Source organism: Emydura macquarii, unplaced genomic scaffold, assembly GCF_026122565.2.
Source record: "Emydura macquarii macquarii isolate MOO-44397 ecotype Brisbane River unplaced genomic scaffold, CSIRO-AGI_Emac_v2 contig_1253, whole genome shotgun sequence".
NCBI classification, from domain to species: domain Eukaryota; kingdom Metazoa; phylum Chordata; order Testudines; family Chelidae; genus Emydura; species Emydura macquarii.
In genome coordinates, this window is record NW_027131390.1 from 13260670 (window position 1) to 13280365 (window position 19696).

The 19696-nt window shown below is 37.6% G+C and overlaps 1 protein-coding gene across 3 annotated transcripts in view; it reads left to right on the top strand.

The window, feature by feature from the left end:
* The window catches only part of STAG2 (STAG2 cohesin complex component), a 163679-nt gene that overhangs the window by 5775 nt on the left and 138208 nt on the right, over positions 1 to 19696 (top strand). Inside the window, exon 1 of one of the 3 annotated variants that reach the window (XM_067548196.1) lies at positions 12093 to 12135. The exons of the other annotated variants lie outside the window; for them this stretch is intronic. The gene's annotated coding sequence lies outside the window, so the exon portion shown is untranslated. Of the gene's footprint in view, positions 1 to 12092; positions 12136 to 19696 lie in introns of those variants that run through there. 3 annotated transcript variants of the gene reach the window in all.

Consider the following 19696-nt stretch of genomic DNA (forward strand, 5'->3'; position numbering starts at 1 on the left):
CAGGTATCTGCAGCTTCAGGAAGACAACATTGCAAATACTGTTCATGTTCAGAAGATTATATTGCAGCTATAAATAACAGAATTTCAATTTTACAAAAATTAGTGTTATAAGCCCCTACCCTTTAAACACCAGGCAAAGCTTGCTATTTGCTCTTTGCAGTTGGAAAGTAGAGTTATCATTTGTGTTTGCTAGGTATATTCCAGTTGTTTTTCTCTAACTAAGGATAGAGTGATGCTTTAAAAGGAATAGTGAGATATTTGGGAGCACTTACAGGAAAAAGGATGTTTTTTATAATTTTTTTCTTAAAAATATTGAATGTAACCTTTTGGCAATGAAGAAGGAATATGTTGATGTACTGTAGAACCAAAGAACATTCCCTTTCCGAAACATGAAAATTTAGCTAGTAAATCATTGATTTAACTCAACAAGCTCCACAGTGCTTTATCATAGGTTAAATCATCTCACTACAACTGTGTTCTTATAAACTAAAATACTGAGTTTATTAAATGCAGAAATTCATTTATGTTCGACTTGAAAAGAGATGTGAAACCACGTAATTCATTAAATGTCCTTTTATTTTCTAAGGGTTTCTGTAATACTATATCTTACAAACATTAGCTGAGTCAATTTAAGACTAGTTGTCTAAACTTCTATTTACACATCTTTTATCTATTGGATATTACATGGCAGTTGCATAGTCTCCTATAGAAAATAGCTATATGATGTAACCCTTTTGGAGAAAAGTACTCGTGTTTATGGAATAGACTATATTAAACTTGTTTAGATTACAAAACGTTGGTTGTAATATTTTCTGATGTGCCAGAACACATTTTCATTTTTATTTGACTGCTCTTTTTGACACTATGGTTCAGGTGCAGTGTGATCTGGAAGAACTTTGCGTGGGTTTCTTGTAATCATGATAGTTCTGTATTACTTTCTGTATCAGCGTTAAGCAAATTTCACAGCATAGTATAAAATTAGGTTCTGTGGAAGTTATGCTGGTTCTAGTTATAGGAGTCTTGGGAGCCTGTACAGTGTCCTAGCCTATGATTTTTTGCAAAAAATGTCACTTGTGGTTCATTAATATTTTCTTGTCTGGTTTTATTTCTGCCTGTAACGTGATGACTTGAACACTGCATCTAATTTCTTCCAAAAGTTCAGGGGTATTTTAGGCGTCAATAACCAGAACACTCTTGACTTTGGTGAAAATTGTAAAAAAAAAAAAAAAAAACTGAAAGGAGAAAATGGGGGACACATGGAATCCCTGGCATCTTGTTAGCAGAAACAGAAACTTGAACCACTTATGTAATTGTCTGTAGATCAAATAATCTGTTGAAGGATGTAGTTATGCTAGAATTTATTACTGGTTGCCATCATCTTAGCCCTGCTCATCCTCCTAACACCGTTTTAAATGTTGACACCCTGAAAAACTTCTTTCCCAGACGGAGAGAAAAGAATTGAGATGGCGGAAATGGGGGCACACACAGGTCCCCTGGCATGGAGGGGGCACACAATCCCTGCTGAGGGTGCAGAAGGGGAGGGGACCCTACCATGGGGGGGAGAACGGAGGGCCATAGTAGTAGGGGAAGGATACATGGGAACATAAAGAACCTGATGTGTTGGAGGAGGAAATGGGGTGTGTGCACACGGAGCCCCTGCCATAGTGGGGAATGAGGAGAGACACAGAACCCGGGATAATGGGGCACAATAGGATGGGGCAAAGGGAGCACACAGAGTCTGTTGCATGATGGTAATGGGAGACAGGATAAAGGAATGGGAGGATATTCAGAACCCCCGACATGAGGGGTAGAGGGGAAGGAGGGGCCGCAGAGAATCCTTGAAAAAGAGGGGAATGGAAAGGTGGTACATTGGGAGGCAATGGAGAAATGCAAGGAGCCCATCGTGTATGCAGTGCATTTGGCCTACAGAAGCAACAGAATGTGCAATTCTCTTGTTGATGTTGCTGGAGCAAGAGCTGTAGTTAAGGTAGCCTAAGTTGCTTCTATTCCAAAGGACTCATTTCAGTTGCTTATATCTTTATTAAACTTCTACTTTTTGGGCACAATTTTCAGAATCTAAGATCCCTCCTATAATCATTTCTCTTTTTGGTGGTGCATATGTGGTTCGTATTTGTTTTGTCTTTAGGAAGCTTGAACAAAATAATGGTTCACTGAATACAAAGAGTAAGGGGAGGGGTGGGAAAATATTCTAGACATCATCTCTATCTGTAACTTTTTAACAGCTCTAACATAGTTTGAGGGACAGCTTTGAAGCTTGATATGATGATAGTAATCAATTTGGACATTTACCTTTTGGTGGTCTATTTTGATTCAGAAGAGTTGAGAATTTAAAACATATACTTTTGAGAATGTATGTAATTGTTTTAACTAAGGGCTTGTCTACAAAATTAGGCCTACTTAAGTTAGGTTAACCTATAGCCACCACAGCAATGTAATTGGCTGTTGGTATCCACACTGCCCTCCTTCTGTTGGCGGTGCGCATCCTCACGAAGAGTTCCCACACCTACTGAAGTGGGGCATTATGGATGCTGACAGCTGGAGTGTGGTCACTGACAGCTATGTGGGGCTCACAGCTGAAGTTCCCCTGTCCCAGGACAGCCAGAGCCTGTGACAAAAAGGTGAAATAACAGCAGCCCTGAAACTGACAAGAATGTCAATTTCACTGCTGGTAGGCTCTCTGCTGTGAAATTTAGTTAAGAGTGAAGCTAGGTTGGGTTGTTAGCACTGAGGAAGGGGGGACTCCAGCTGTCAGCCTGCCAGGGGGCTCACCGCCAACAGATGATGTAAATAACACTGTGTTTACATTGACACTGCATCACGCTACCTACATCGACCTAAGCGCTATGCCTCTTGTGGAGTTGGCGTTAAGTCGATGTAGTGGGTGACTTATATCAGTGGGAGCACTATTGCAGTGTAGACACTGACAGAGTTAGGTTAATGTAAGCTGCGTTATATCGACCTAACTCAGTAGTGTAGACCAGGTCTAAGGTTTTTTTAAATCTTTTAAGTTGAGAAAGATCTTCTGATTTTGGAAGAGTGCTTGTGAAATAAGATGGGGTTTTGAAAAAGCCCGGCCTCATTTGCCGCATCCAAATTTAGGGTCAAATCCAACTCTTGTTAAAGTTAGTAGATTTCTGAAGTAGCCATTCTCATTTAATATGCATTGTGAAAAATTGTTTTGTTTTATTGCCTAGTAAATTATTCTATACTATAAAATTTCTTAGTTTTTTAAAAAATAATTGAAATTTTTTTTTCAAACTTCCTGTCTAATTCATTGTGCAAGTTTGAGGGTGCACAGTGAATGAATAGGGAATACATGAGTGATGTCCTTGATCCCCTCCCCATTAATGCCTCCTCCCACCAATAATGTGTGTGAGGGAGATGCCAGTAGTACACTGCTGGAAATGTACACAGAGGTTACATCAAAAGGCCTTCAATCAGGTAATGAAGAACCTGGATTTGGACAGTCCGTGTCACCAATAGAGTTCAGATTAGTTAAAAAGATATTAAAGTTTCAAAGTTAATCACTCAAGGTCAAGTAATACCAAAAATAAAGATTGCCTGCATAATCTCAATTCTACTCCTCCACTCCTCTTCCATTTTGGAAGCACGCGATCATTTAATTTAAAAGACTGTCATGATGCTATTTTATCCTGATGCAAACTCGGGGCAGTACTAGTGGATCCGTGCTGTGGGCTCATGACTAATATTCTTGGGGAATCTTTTATTGGAACTGTTGCTGAAATTGAGTTTCAGGAAGAGAGTTAGGGTTGGTCCTGCTTTGAGCAGGGGGTTGGACTAGATGACCTAATGAGGTCCCTTCCAACCCTTTTATGAAAGGGTACATATAGTCTAGGGCAGCGATTCCTAACCTCCTCGCATGTGCGGACCCCTTTTGCAACCTCCAAACATCTTGTGGATCACCATATGCTACTAGTTTTATTTGAAATTGTACATTTCCTTGGTGAGAATGTTATTTTTCTTTTCTATGGACCCACTGTTGTAGCCTCGCGGACCACAGATTGGGAATCGCTGGTCTAGGAAACCTTAAAAATGTTAGAAAAAATAAACATATTAATAGTCAGAAAACTTGGTTGTTAAGCAGGTGCGATTAGTGCATGCAAAACTTGCCTGACACAAACCCACAATATTAAGGAAATGAAAAGTTAAGCTACCTTTCAGTGCTGCATACACTTTAGTTTGTCACCCAGAGGCATGCACTTTACCATTATCAAAACCATTACAAAAGACCATGCGCAAACATAACTTTGCTCAGTTTTCACCCTCTACTAGCTTGTTGTTTTTAGGACATGAGGAGTAGGCATGGTAGCTGGTTGGGTTGGGAAAGAGTACAGTAGAACCTCAAGAGTTACGAACACCTCGGGAATGGAGGTTGTCCATAATTCTGAAATGTTCGTAACTCTGAACAAAATCTTATGGTTGTTCTTTCAAATGTTTACAACTGAACATTGACTTAATACAGCTTTGAAACTATTATGCAGAAGAAAAATGCTGCTTTCCCTTAATTTTTTCAATTAGTTTACATTTAACTGTATTTGCTTATTTTTTATTTTTTTTTGGTGTCTGTGCTACTGCCTGATTGTGTACTTCTGATTCCAGATGAGGTGTGTGGTTGACCGGTCAGTTCGTAACTCTGGTGTTCGTAACTCTGAGGTTCTGCTGTATTTTAGTAAATGTTTGTGTGCAGAAGGGTGGTTAAATGAGGAGATGGGAAGTCTGGCAGTAACAGGCAAGTTGTGGTGCTTGGTTTGTGGTGTGCTGTAGTTGTGATAATGGTGTGTTTGGGGGTGGAGGAGTAGAGTGCCCCCATTTTAAGTCCATTTTTGGAATGCAACCCCCTAAATATGGAGTGACTGCCTGGTGTCGCTATAATTATAGAGGCAACAATAGCAGTTTCTTATTTATGGTTGGGTTCAGATTAGAGCAGGGATTCGACTTCTGTTTTTCATGCAGAATATTTTCCTGAGATTTACAACACATAATCTAAGAATGAAGATTGAATTTACTGTGGATTTTCAAACAAATCTGTTAGTTACTTTGTTATAATTAAAACAGGCCCTTTAAGAAGTTTACTTTCTGAATCTTATAATCTTTTGACTTGTTTAAAAACTGTGGACTGTAGAAAGTATAATTAAAAATTGAACACCATGAGATTTTTAGGTGTCTTTCTGGGAATATGTACTATTTTAATGAACAGAAAGTATATAAAAATAACAGCATATTTGCATACAATGGATTGTTTCGCTTGCATGAGCGTGGTTTCACAGAACAGAGCTGAAGAGAGAGTGTTGAAAGTCTGGCTTGTTTGTGGTGGAATTTTGGGAATGGGGATGCAGGATATTCATATTTTTAATATCGATAAAATCTCTAAACAAGGGTATATAATTAAAAGTATAGGAACATCAAAGGATATAAATATCAGTAGGTTCTAATAACACAAGTAACTTTGTTCTTGGGTAACTGACCCATTAACAGAATTCATGTATTTGAAATTGGCTGACTAAATGAGCTTATTTCTGAGTAATGAGTGGTCCACTGCAAAATTGTCACTTTTATTGGCAGTCTCATCAGAGGCTGAGGATTCATTAATCATGATGATATTGCTTGGGAGTTGTGGCCTTTTTTTTTTTTTTTTTTTTTTTAAAGATCTCTGGAAACCTAATTATAGAAATTAACTGAATGCAGTTTGTTTGAATTTACACAACTGCTCTAACCTTGAGATCTTGTTTGAGTATGAAAACAAGAAAGTGAAATTGACTGTCTGCTTTCCATTGTACAACCAAGTGAGGAGTACAGAAGAACCAACACAAATGGTAAAAAGTAAATTAGATATAGAAAATTGTTTTAATAATCTAGGGTATTAGTAGCATAAGTAAGCATTTAAAATGTGATTTATTTTTTAAACTATGTCTATTTAGCTACTTCTTGTTTGGGAGGTCGGAGAAGCTTGCATTGTTACTACTTGTGCTGCAACTTCAACGGATAAGTAAGACTTCTGTCTTTAATGTGAACTATAGAACACCAAGATGTCCTGATCCTATTCCCTAGACACACTTATGACTAACATTACAGTTGTTGTTATTCACCAGTGAACTTGCAGAAATTACTTCTGTTACATATATGTATATCTGCAAGATTGCGTCCTAAATACTCTTAATATATTTAGGTATTATATAAATACCTGTGTTCCTGATCTGAAGTAAAGCTGTCGTTTTACGCATCTAATATAAACAGGAGATACTTCTTAGTTGTGGTGTCAGTTCTATGAAATGACTTAAAACTCATCCCTTCTCCTCCTCATCCCCCATTTCTAAAGACAACTCAGGTCTTGATTATTTCAGTAGTTTGTTTAAAAACCTTGATTTAGACACAGTTAAAGGGGGAAAAGTTTATTTTTAAGAATAAAGTGTTACTGAAACGCCATAGCTACATGCACTGAAAAATATCTTGTCTTGAGCACCACAAGTGAATGACTTGGGTGAGAGGAGGCTTGCATTTTTTATTGGGGGATGCACCAGGCAGGGATATATAAATGGTTTTCACAAAAGAGTTTAAAATAAAAACATGTCCGTGGCTTTTCTTGTTGCCTCTGTCATTTATCTTCTTTTGCCCTTTTTGTGACACTTTCCTACAATGATACCATAAATAGTCTATTAATAAAGACTCGTTCCTTTTTTAGACAAACTGCCTTCTTTCTTACCTATCCATCAGTGAGATATAGATGAAAAGCGTTCTTTGGGTATTGGTTTTTAAATTAGTTTTTATGTTTAAATAATCAAATGGCATTCTCCTATTCCTTCTCATAACTACTTTTATTATTTCCAGAAATCCACAGTTCATTTGCAACCATGGTAACTAGAAGCAAAGCTGTACTAGTATCTCTGCTGCATCTGTATTATAGTTCTATCTCTACTTTTCTTATAAAAGATTGGCTCCCCCAAAATTGAAATTGGCCTATGCATATTGTTCCACCAACCAAGGAAATGGATTATTAAGGCAGTTTGCCTGCAGAGGGGGGAGTGAGATTTCTTCACAGTAGCCCATTTCAGGCTTTCATTTTTATTTGTGCATCTCATAGACACCTCATATCTTTCCATTTTATGAAGTGGATTTCTTTTCATTTTATTTTGATAACCTTTGATATCTAAATCACTGTACCCAATGTGTTTATTTTTAAAATGCATCACTCAAGTAAGTATACACATGTTCTGTATTATTGTACCATATGAGTACGTTGAACAAAGTCCATACACTAAAGCACATGGGGCTCAACACCTGAAAATTATTTGAAAGTGTCAGTTCTAGGAGCCCAAGATGCTCTGGGTATTTCACTGTTATTTGCCATCTTGTGTTCTCTTCTTAGTTGCATTGCTCAACTTCTAGTCTGTTCAGTGCAGTGTCAGTCATATGAAATTTAATAATACCCTGAACACAGAAATGAGCGTGCTGGTGCCTCAGAGCAGTATCTTGTTAATGCAAAATACAATTTTAAACTAGTACACACATACAGCAAGACAAATTATTGTGCATCAACAATATTTAAAAATGAACAGAGTACATTTTGAAAATCCCAAATCAGTAATACTGTGAATAAATACATTTGAGAACAAAATGCATGAAAACCAAATTTTACTTTCACTTATATGAAAAAATCAGACTTCAAGATTCCTTATTTCCCACTACAACAGGCATTGATGTTTCAGCCTTCTAAAACTGCACTCCTGGTTCTGTTTTAGGAGTCTGTTTCCCCTACCACTATTGAAGACATAAGCAAAGCATTTTGAATTTAGGACTTGTTAGGGGAGGGAGGAATTATTTAGCTTTTCTTTTAATGTGGTGGTGACATTTCAACCGTACAAATGTAGGAATCAATCCTGGTGTTATGGAGGGTAATGTGAGAAAATCCAGTTAATTAAGTGAAGATAGGATTGGGGCCATATTCCAAGTAGTTAGGCAATTTAAATTTTTTTTTACTGAAGCTTTTTAAGTAAACTTCCTTTGAATAAAGAACAAGAGCAAAGCCTCCTAGAAAATCAAATAAAAGATGGAGAAGGAGAAGGAAATAAAACTAAGGAAGACAGGAAAGAAGTTGTGGGAAAGAATTTGTCTGCTTCTGAAAGTATCTGTGGATATGCAGTGCACAGTATTGCACTATTTACAACTGAGGCTTTTGTTGTGGAGTATACTGATAATCATCAAAATTTAATAGTTGTACCGATGTGAAGTGCACAAAGCTTTTATATAAATTGCGTGTGAAGCATCCCGAGATCATATGGGATGTATAAGGTAAAAAAATTTGAATAAGCCTGATGCGAAGGAGGCAAGGTAGGGGTTGAAAAGTGGTGGAGTTAACCTTTTTGGGGGGTAGAGAAAGGGGAGGAAAAAACAGATTAGCAGCTGATGAAGATGCGTGAAGAAGGGTTTTTTTTTTTAATATGCATCAGAATGAGATGGTGGAAAAAGAGAATAACTTTATTGTTCTTTCATGAGACTTCAGAATTGGATGGGTGAGCTGGCAGGCAGTGGAGTCTGTTTTTGTCTCTTTTCAAGTGCTTCCAGTAACAGGAGAAGAATCACATACTAAATTCCACTCCAGTGCCGTCTCGTGCCAGGGTTTAGTCTCCTAAAACTTGGAACTGACGTGATGACAACAAAACTAATCCCATAATCTTTGTTGTAATCCTAATTTCATTTGCTCAAATATAGTGTGCTTGCTGCACTGTAGTGTAACTGGATGTCAAATTATAGAAGTCTGCAGGGAAACTCAGGGTTATGCTGCTGACTCACGTTAGCTTGTGCTGTCAGCAAGACTAGGTAGGTCTTGTCAGATTCAGTCCAGCATATAAAAAGGTTTGCATGTCCTACTCTGAGTCTAGAGGATTAGGGAGTGAGAGGAGAAAATACTGGGAAAAACCCTAGAAGAAGCTCAGGAAGAAGCTCAGGCTAGGGTTTGTTTTAAATTGAAATTAAGAATAAAATAATACACTAGGTGGGGAGGGAATGTGTGTGTATATGGTGCTTGGGTGCTGTGTTAGGAGCAGAATAGGGATTCATGATGTTCATAATGTCTGATTGTAATCTCGTTGGGGAAGGGACTGTTTTAAAGTCACTTGCAAATGGCACTGGATAAATGAGCATTTTTGGTGGGAGACTTTTGATTTTGTAAGTGAACCTTAGTGGTACCAGTATGGAACTGACTAAAATTATTTGATCCAAGTCAATTTCTCATTGCTGCTGTTGAAGTGCTTCTGTGGGACTTTCCTGCTTGGAGGAATGCCAAAATGAGAGTGTGGGTAGACTTAATACTTAGCACTTATACAGCACTTTTGCATATTCAGAGCCTTTTGCAAATATTAACTGATTTTTGTTTGATTTCTGAGCCCAATATCTGCCTTTGTAAATTAGGCGTAATGTGGAACTGGTTATAATGGCCCACCCTTTTTGGAGTAATTGTTCACTTTGCCTTTGTGACTGTATTGTAGTTAGAGTAATTGTTTTCATTCTATAAACATACATTGCATGTCATTTTGTTCTCCTGAAGTTTATTGTAGCATGAAAAATGTTGAGTTGAGCGAGGGACAAAAATAATCTGCATAGGAACTCTGTATTTTAGGGTAATGGCCATTGAAATTTCAATTGAAAGTTGAATAAATCTTTTCTTCCCTTCCCCCCCTTACCTTATTGCGAGAGAAGTGTTCATTCTGAACATAATTCTGAAACATTTATGAAATGTCATATTGAGAAATTTTAAAACAATAATTCTTAAATTGAAAGTGATTTTAATTTTTTAATATATTTACAGTATGAGGCATCTTCTGTATATTTTTTTCTTCATGGTTTTAGTGGCATGTGATTTATTGTAGAGGGAAGTTTTCAGTTAAACTTGTTCAAGGTAGGTTTAACTAACATGATAATCAAAGCTCCAAAAGCCATTAGCACTGGGAGGAACCCTACTATAAGTAAGACTAACATCAGTATAGCTGGTGGGATTTTTTCCCCCTAAAGTTCCATAGGCCGTGCTGAAACTATGTCTTGGACTTAGAAAATGAGGAAGTGATTTAACTAAACTGTCTTGCTTGTGCTGTTGATTGACTGTAAACTACTGTTTTAAATAGTACTGCTTTGCAGCTGTATATGCTGGTGACTTTACGGCCACATGTAGTTGCTGGAAAGGCAAACAGGTTTACGCGTCTCTTCACCAAAAGCGACTGCATTCAAAATGTTCCTCTAGGACTTTTTTTTAAAACACGTACATGTAGTCAATAACCTTAACTTTGAATTTCCAGGTTTCCTAACATTTGTTTTTTGAGAAAATTGCTGTTTTTTTTTTTTCTTCGTCCTCAAGTAATTGTTAAAATGAATTATAATTAAGGTTATAAAGATATCAATCGGTGGATAAAAATTGATGATTTAAAAAAAATCAGATTTAAAAAAAATTTCAAATGGATTTTTAAATTTTTTAAAAATCAACTTCAGTATTTTTTAAAAATACACCTAGTTAGAATTAAATTTGAAATTAACATGTTAAGGCCTAAGATTACTATAATCTATTAATATCATTTACATTAATTAAAAAATATACAAAGTAGTACATATTTGTTGCCAAGTTTTAAAGACAGTCAAATCGTGGTGGAAGTTATTGCCTAAGCACCTGGAACCAGAGTTTGTTCACTTTTTTGATAGTAATAGCTTCCGTAGGTGCAAAGAGAATATTTTCTTCATTTCAATTTATTCAGTGTGTTCAGTTCTATGACTAGTTTATTCGTTCATTCAAAGTTAAGAAACGAATTGGGAGGTGAAATAGTAGGAATATTCTGTCTTGGAAAATAATACATTTGATAACACATACAGTCTCTCCTCTAATGTATTCTGGGACCAAAAAAAGTGTTTTGTTTAATTTACTCTGGGATCGAGTTTTTAACATGTCCATTTATTTATTTATTTATTTATATATAATATATATATATTTCTTGGATGTTTTGCACTTTGATTGTGTAATTATGAAAATATATAGTGATGATGTAAAAATAAAGACTAATACTGGTAGAGAACTAAAAAAAATTTTAAAGGTGCAAAAACTTAAATATCACCTATAGCAGCCAAATTCAGGTATGCTACTACTGTTCAGGCTTTAAGCACTATTCTTCTTTAAATGGTATCTGTTGATCTTTCTTTATATTCTGTTGCCATTTGACCATGTTAGTCAAAACTACTTGGATATAAATCTGTGTGCAGTTTTCAAGATTCTTGTTTCATTGCTTTTTTTTAATTGTCACATGTTAAACAATAAATATGCTCACAAAGGAAAAACATTTTCAACATTTCTAATGTAACTAGTTTCTGTTTCTATGCTCTTGTAACTATTTAACTGCTAAACGAAGAGGGTGATCTGTAGTTGAATAAAGCTGGTTATTTGTAACTTTTATCTGAAATATTGGTAATTATGGTGTGCCTGATACTACTTTAAATTTACCCTTGTTTAACAGTAATCAGAGAATTTAAACAAAACTTTTTAGATCTGCTTGGTAAAACGTACTAGTGTTCTGAAATAAGTCTCTCTTTTTGCATCAATGACTTGAACTGAATGTCATACTGTTATTGTAGTAGATAATATAGGGGATATCTTTTTACTGAATCACTTGAGTATTGCTGTGAGAAGTTGTTTGTTGGTATTGCGGCAATACCCAGAGACCCCAGTTGTGATCAGGGTTGTGTTATTGTACTAGTTGCTTTTCAGACACATCACGCTAGTCTAAACAGTTTTTTTGCATGTGCTGATTTACTTAGCAAAACTGTGTGTAGACAAGCTCATAGGGAAAGATGGCCCTGCCTCTGAGGAGCAGAAAATAGCTTTATTTAAATTAACAGTCTGTCAGGTGTATTTTTATAAAATCACTTTCAGTGTCTATTTAAAATTGATAGAACAATAAAATGTCTATATAGTATTTTGCCAATTTTTTTTCTTTTGTGCAACTAGTTTTCTGAAGACATGTTACATCTTGAAGACCCAAAAAGAGACAAAGACCCAACTAAGGGACACAAGAAAAACAGTAAAGAAATCTGAAAATGATGTATGATGAATTTATTTGAAAAGTAAGGTTTTGTGTAATCACGGTTCATACATTTTATGTTTCTAATTGTACATTTTATATAATAAAGGTTTAGTCTAAAACATTCTTCCATTAAGGGACATGTAAATATTTCAAATCACTAGTTCAATTTTTAAATAAGTATCAGTTAAGTAGTTTTTTATACAATTAGCATCCAAGTAACTTCTGGGTTTTGACACCTTGTAGCATTATAGCTTGGGTGCCCAAATGACAAATAAGGGACAATATAGGTTTGCAGATGAAAAGAACAATTCACACCACAACAGACTAGTTATATTGGACTGCTGTTGTAGGATTGGTGTAGTGAAATCTAAAAAAAGACCACTTTTATTAGGCGACCACCTAATTAGGTGAACAGTTCAAATAATGAAGTACAATTTTACTACACTTTAATTAGAAGACCACCTAAATAAGAAATGAATGCAGTTGAGTAGACATGTAAAACAGGTTTCACTGTGTAGTATTCTAGTGCTACTGGAGAATAACATGTCACTATGAGGTATAATGCAAATTTCCTTGTTGCTCAGTGACAGGGAAGTAGACTACTCTAACTTTGTCACCAGCTTTCCAAATGATGATAAAAAATCAGACAGTATTTTGTCTAATTGTGCAAGTGCTCCAGAAATGTGCATGGGTTGTTATCTGGGTTTTCTTAGTTTAAAATTTTCCTTCAAGCTATTACTTCAAATTGTCATGCTTTGAAAATGAGTTGTTTTTATAGCAGACGGGTTACAATAGTTAGTGCATCTTTTTGCAGCTGATGGACAGTAAGCAAATTTATTACCATATCTGTACAAACCCCCTCTCATTTGAGGTACATTGCACAGATGGTTTCATGTTGCACTAGAATTTCCAGGTTGAGAAGACAAAAGCTGAGGATAAAGTGAGAGAGTGTGTGTGCGTGCGCGTTCATTAAGGGAGGGGGAGGGGATATCACAGGGACAGAAAACAAGATAATCAAGTTGAACATGAGAAATGTAAAATTAAAGAACTGAAAATAGAATAGTAGAAAATGATGATTCTCAATAAGAATATTCTCAGTGAATGTCTCAATGAAAAAATGATATAAATATAAAAATGAATATAAATGATATAAATATTAAAAGCAATGCAGCAAGTTAGAGACCATATTAAAAGCTTTTGTAGGAACAATTAATTTAAACAAGTATAGCCTTTCATATATCTATAATAAAGCACATCATTACTTAATAGAAATAAAAACCTAGCTTAATATGTTGCGTGGCCTTGGTCATGTGTAAATAAGCAGACATCCTAAACCAAATATGATAGCAGTATTCCCAAGAATAATCAAATGCATAAATCTTGCCTTATTGTTGGCTGGATGCCATAAAAGGTTGGTTGGTTGGTTTTATTTTTGTTGTTCTTACATATTGACTTTCTTAGCAGACAAATTGGATGTTTTATCCTCTCAGAGAATTCACCTCATTAAACAATTTACAAAGTTTTTTTTTTCTTTTTTTAAAATAAGGTAATGAAAAATGTAGCCCTAAAATGAAAAATCGTTTTGCTTTTGTATTTAATAAACATAACTTTCTCTAAGACAGCATATGTTCAGGCTTCTGCTCCTTAGTGCAAAAGTGGTGGCGCTCCACTTAGTTCTCAGGGTTTTTTGACCTTTCAGGGCAGTGATAGCTGGATAGAGCATGAGGCAGGCCCTGTACTTTAAGACCCACGTTGTATCATTGATAAATGCTGCTTTTCAAACATTGGTCAGTTCCTTCTTGACTGTGGCCAGAGAAAGATAGTAGTTTCCCAATGGATATTTCTTCAGCTGCCCTCTGGATTCCAGTGACATCCATTGATGCAATTTCTCAGTTCCAACCGTCCTTTTCAGTTAGCTTTGAGTCAGAAATCTAGCTTTAAGGCTGCTGCTTCAGGTATGGGTCAGGTGGATCTCACTGTAGGTCCTCATGTGTCCCCTGCATGTGAGAGTTTTTTAATGGTAGTGTCTGTAAGGGTGGGGTGGTCCCTACCTTTCCTCAGTTTCCTGGTTTTGCCCATGACTGTTAGATGAACTTGGTAGGTGTCCAACCAGCTACTTTTTTTTTTCAAGCTTCAAACTCCTCTTTTAGAGTAGGTTTGTGAAGAAATCCTTTTTCATCTTCCCTGTATTAATTAATTTTAAAAAAATTTAGATGTTCCTTAAAGCCAAACGGAAAGATTAGCCCTTGCACAGATGAGAGAGACGCTTCACGCCAGCCTCCATGGTAGACTAACCTACAGGGTTTAAGCCTTGGCCAACCTGTGATGGGCTCATTTCCCTTATCGACAGGTATAACCCATGTTTTTTCTATCTGGAGGAGAGCCCACACCACCAGTAGGTGTTCGTGTGCAGATCATTCCATCGAGGACTTGCAAGTCAAGGGACGGATGGCTGAAAGAACACCTACTTAGGCAGTTGATGTGCATCACCTCAGACTTGGAGGAGGCAGCCACCTCCAAAGAACCCTAAGGGTTCGTCTTCAGCAAGTGCCTCTCTGAGTAGACACTACATCCCAGAGTCTAGCAGGGAAAGAAAAGCAGGAAAGGAAACACACTGTTGCCAGATTATGCCTTGGTGCTGAGCAGGGATGCCTCTCCTCTACATTCTGAAAGCGACATTAGGACGTGTTCTGGCAATTCCTTTTCCAGGGTGCTGCTGCAAAGGAGACATGAATGGCATTGGGCCACAGCTGCAATGCTCATACACAATGTGACTCTTGCCATATTGATCCTACTAGAGATTATCGTTTCAGGTGTCCTGCAACAGAACCCCTTCCTATGGGTCCAGGAAGAGATGGAGATCAGATTCTTTGTCAACATTGCTACCTAGGCCACAGATACTGGAGCCGGATATTGGCTACCTGGAATGGTGAGCAGAGGAAGAAAAACAGCACCCCCTGTTTCCACCACACTAGGAACAGGCTGGGGAACTACAGGTTCAAGGGCCCAGGGCAACTTGGAGTTACATATGAATGTCCTGGAGATCACATGGCGTTCTTTCCTGTTGTCCAAAACTCTGTAGTACAAATGTATGCAGTCAACACAACAGTTTAGTTCTACATAAACAAACAAGAGTGCACCCCATTCATTACCCTTCTCTCTGGAAGCCATCAAGTTCTGGATTTGGTGCCCACCTGAGCAGAGCGACCCCCAAAAGCCCTTCACCTCTTTGGAGTTAGCAATGATCTGGTACATTTCCTGGGTGGGCATACGGTAACCAACTAAGAATGGTCTTGAATGTATCCATTGTAAGACCACTCTTCCACTATTTGTGACCATTCCACAGACTTGTTTGCCACCAAGGACAATGCTAATGGCAGACTGAGCCCAGGATCGTTACTGGATGCCTTTCTTCTACAATGGAACAGTGGACATTGATTACCAGGGTAATTTCCAAGATCAGGAGAGAGAGGTCCAGGGTCATTCTTGTTGTCCTGTATTGACCAAGGCAGATTTGGCTGACAGACCTGTTGCAAATATCTGTTCAGCTTCCAGTCCAGCTCCCAGACTGCTCAGAAATGATCTTACAGCGCTACAGAAAGAAGGTCCTTCCACACCAGACCAGACGTTGGAAGAGGTTCTCAATATGGGCTGCTCAGCGTTATCTGGACCTGTTCCAAGTCTTGGTACCGAAAAACCTTGACTATCTGATATATGTGAAACAGGCCAGTCTTTCATTCAGTTCTATTAAAGTCTATCTAGCAGCATTTTCAGTTTGCTATCTGCTAATCATGCTCTGTCTTCTCTCAGGAGGCTTGTTTCAATCTGAAAAAAGATCATCTCCTCCTCCCCCCAAACTTCATTGTAAGGACTGTATGTGGTTTCACCCATGTACCCATGACCTATGTTATAGTATTTCTGGCTAGCTTCCTGCAAATCCAAATCTCTTATAATGTTCTTGGTATTAGGTCCGTCTCATCACCTCCATATCAGGCCATGGTAGAGAAGCTAAATTAATTCTTTGCATCAGTCTTCACTGCAGAGGATCTGAAGGAGGTTCCCGCACCTGAACCCTTTTTTTTTAGGTGACCAATCTGAGGAGCTGTCCCAGATTGAGGGATCAGTAGAGGAGATTTTGGAACAAATTGATAAATGAAACAGTAGTAAGTCACCAGTACCAGACCGTATTCACCCAAAGTTCTAAAGGAACTCAAATATGAAATTGCAGAACTAAGTGTGGTATGTAACCTAGCATTTAAATCAGCTTCTATACCAGATGACTGGAGGATAACTAATTGTGACACTTTTTAAAAAAAAGGCTCAAGACATCGTTATTGTGATTTGTGGAAAGCCTAACTTAAGTACCAGGTAAATTAGCTGAAACTATAGTAAAGAAAAGAATTATCAGACATAGATGAATATGTTATGTTGGGGAGCATAGTTTTTTGTAAAGGAAAACCATGCCCCACCAATCTATTAGAATTCTTTGAGTTTGTCAACAAACATGAACAACAGTGATCCATTGTGTATAGTGTACTTGGACTTTCAGAAAGCCTTTGACAGGGTCCCTTACCAAAGGCATGGGGTAAGAGAGAAGGCCCTTTCATGGATTAGTAACTAGTTAAAAGATGGGAAACAAAGGGTTGTAATAAAAGGTCAGTTTTCGGAATGGAAAGAAGTAAGTAGTAGTGTCTCCCCAGGTACTGGGACCAGTGCTGTTCAACATAATCATGAATAATCTGGAAAAAGGGATAAACAGTGAGATGGCAAAGTTTTGTAATCTACACAAAATTACTCAAGATAGTTAAGTTCAAGGTAGACTGTGAAGAGTTATAAAGGGATCTCACAAAACTGGATAACTGGGCAACAGAATGGCAGATGATATTCACTGTTGATAAATGCAAAGTAATGCATATTGGAAAACATCTCAACTACATATGTAAAATGATGGGGCTCTAGCTTAGCTGTTACCACTCAATAAAGAGATCTTGGAATCATCATGTATAGTTCTCTGAAAACATCCACTCAGTGAGCAGCACCAGTCAAAAAAGCTGTTTGTTAGGAACCATTTAGAAAGGGATAGATGGTAAGACAGAAGATATAATGCAACTATATACATTCATGGTACACCTAGAGGTTGAATATTGCATGCACCTCTGGTTGCCCCATTTCAAAAAAGATGCATTAAAATTGAAAAAGGTACAGAGTAGGGCAACAAAAATGATTAAGGGTGTATGGAACATCTTCCGTATGAGGCGAGATTAAAAAAACTGGGACTTTTCAGTATGGAAGAGAGCCAACTAAGGAGGATATGATGGAAATCTATAAAATCATGAATGGTGTGGAGAAAGTGCGTAAGGAAGTGTTATTTAGTCCTTTGCATAATACAATGACCGGGGGTCACCCAATGAAATTAATAGACAGCAGGTTTTTAAAAAAAGGACAGCACAGTCAATGCACAGTTAACCTGTAACTCATTGCCAGGAAATGTTGTGAAGGGAAAAATTATATTGGGGTTCAAAAAAGAACTAGATAAGTTGATCGAGGCTAGGTCCATGAATGGCTATTAGTTAAGATGGATAGGGATGCAGCCCCATGCTTTTGAGGTTGCAGAAGCTGGGATTGGATGATGGGGTGGATCATTGGAGTGCTTGCTCTGTTCATTCCCTCTGAAACACTTGGCATTGGCCACTGGGCTATATGATCCATTGGTCTGACCTTATATGGCCGTTCTTATGAGCAACTCACTGTCCCAGTAAAAGAAGTTAAGATGGAGCTTTCTTCTGTTTCATGATTCTTGATGCAGGAACCATAAAAACTGTTCCCAAGAGAATTAAACTGGCTTCTTTCAGTGATTTCCCCAGAAGCAAAAACACCCCCACCATTTTCCTAGTACTCTGAGTTGGGTTGTTTGGATCATCCCTGTTTCTTAACAGACTGTGGGGAAGGTGTAGGAAAGACAAATTCATTTTCCCCATACTGGAATTTGTTGGGAAAAATTGACTTGAAAAGTGATCCAACATGACACACACACGCTCTCTCTCTCTCTCACACACACACACACACACACACACACACAAAAAACAGGGTCTTTGAAAAACCGTTTGGATGAGACCAAAGAGTTCTTCGACCTGAAGATTGACTCATCCTTCTTTTACCTCAGAATAGTTCTTTGGGGGAGGGAGGGAGAGGAGAGGAAACTATTTTGATCTGTCTGTGGAATAGGTTCTGTAAAAGATTTAGCTGACCGGAAGACTGAAAACTCCCTTTCAACAGAGGTATTGAAATCATCTGTTGCTTCATATGCTGCCATAGCATGCATGATATTGGACATGTTGATGCAACACTGTTCCATACAGATCAGAAACAGGCAGTTTTTTTCTTTTTAAAGCTGGATTCTATCGAGAGATAACATTGGCTTTCCTCTTAAATTCCTCCTGGGAGATTGGACATCTCTGTAGCAATAGCAACAGGAACATCCACCGTAGATAGATAGAATGGGGTAGAAGAGGACTTTGAGGAATATACTGGAGAACCAAAGTGAGCATTGTGGTCAACGTGAACCTGCAGGATGGAGGCAGGGTAGACAGCGGGGGTCAAGGATGCAATGTGAATCCTGTTCTCAACCCAGGCGGCAACTCTCTCCTGCTTGCATACAACTTTTAGGCCTAGCGAGTTCTAATCCTACTGAGTTCCTTAGGACTATTAGAGCAAGAGGCCCTCCTGCCCTGTCAAGCTGTGAGAAGTTCATAGGAGGCAATGCCTCTACATTATAATGACAAGCTTTGTATTTTGGGTGTAACTCTATCAGTGCACCCCAACCGTTGCTCTTTTCTTGTCTCTTAGTTATAAGGGAACATAGAGGAAGCATGTAGAGATGGAGAATAGAAACATAAGTTGCCAGACAAGTGATGTTTTCAGCTCTGCTGTGGAGGCAGCTACTCTCTGAAGCATCAGAATATGGAAGTAGCTGAAGGAACTGAGCAGTTCTATTAATTTTTCCTTGGTGGAAATGTCTTGGTGATCTTTCAGTGTAGAATATGAAATGTGACCTATGTCTGCAAAGTTATTAAAGAGTGTGAGAGAAAAGATGGGAATTTGTAAATGGTGGTGGTTTAGAAAGAGGCAGAAAAGGTGAGATTATCAAGATTAAATTTCCTAAAGGGGCAATCTTGAAAAATTTCTTCTGCAAAAGTTAGGTTGGTAGTGAAGGGTTTTAAATGTGGAAAATTCAGTTTCCCTTTAAAGAATTGTAAAATCTGGAGACTAAATTTAACAGTTTGATTTTTAGGCCTGTTTTCACTGCAAATCTCAGCACTGTTTTAACAGTGGAGTCACTATCAATGTCTTAAAACAGTAGTATTGGTTGATATAGTTACTTTCCACCATCCTTTATAGAGGAAGTATCTCAATAATCTGTTAACAAGGTGTATTAGAACATTACATCAACATATGTAAAGATATGAGGATGGATCCACTCTTGAATAAATGCTCAGTCAACAAGAATAGTAAATCAGTTGACCTCAGGAATTGGTGCATTTTCCTCCCAATGGTAGTTTAGTCTTTTGAGGGCTGTAATGCTTTGGTCTAATTCTGATTAT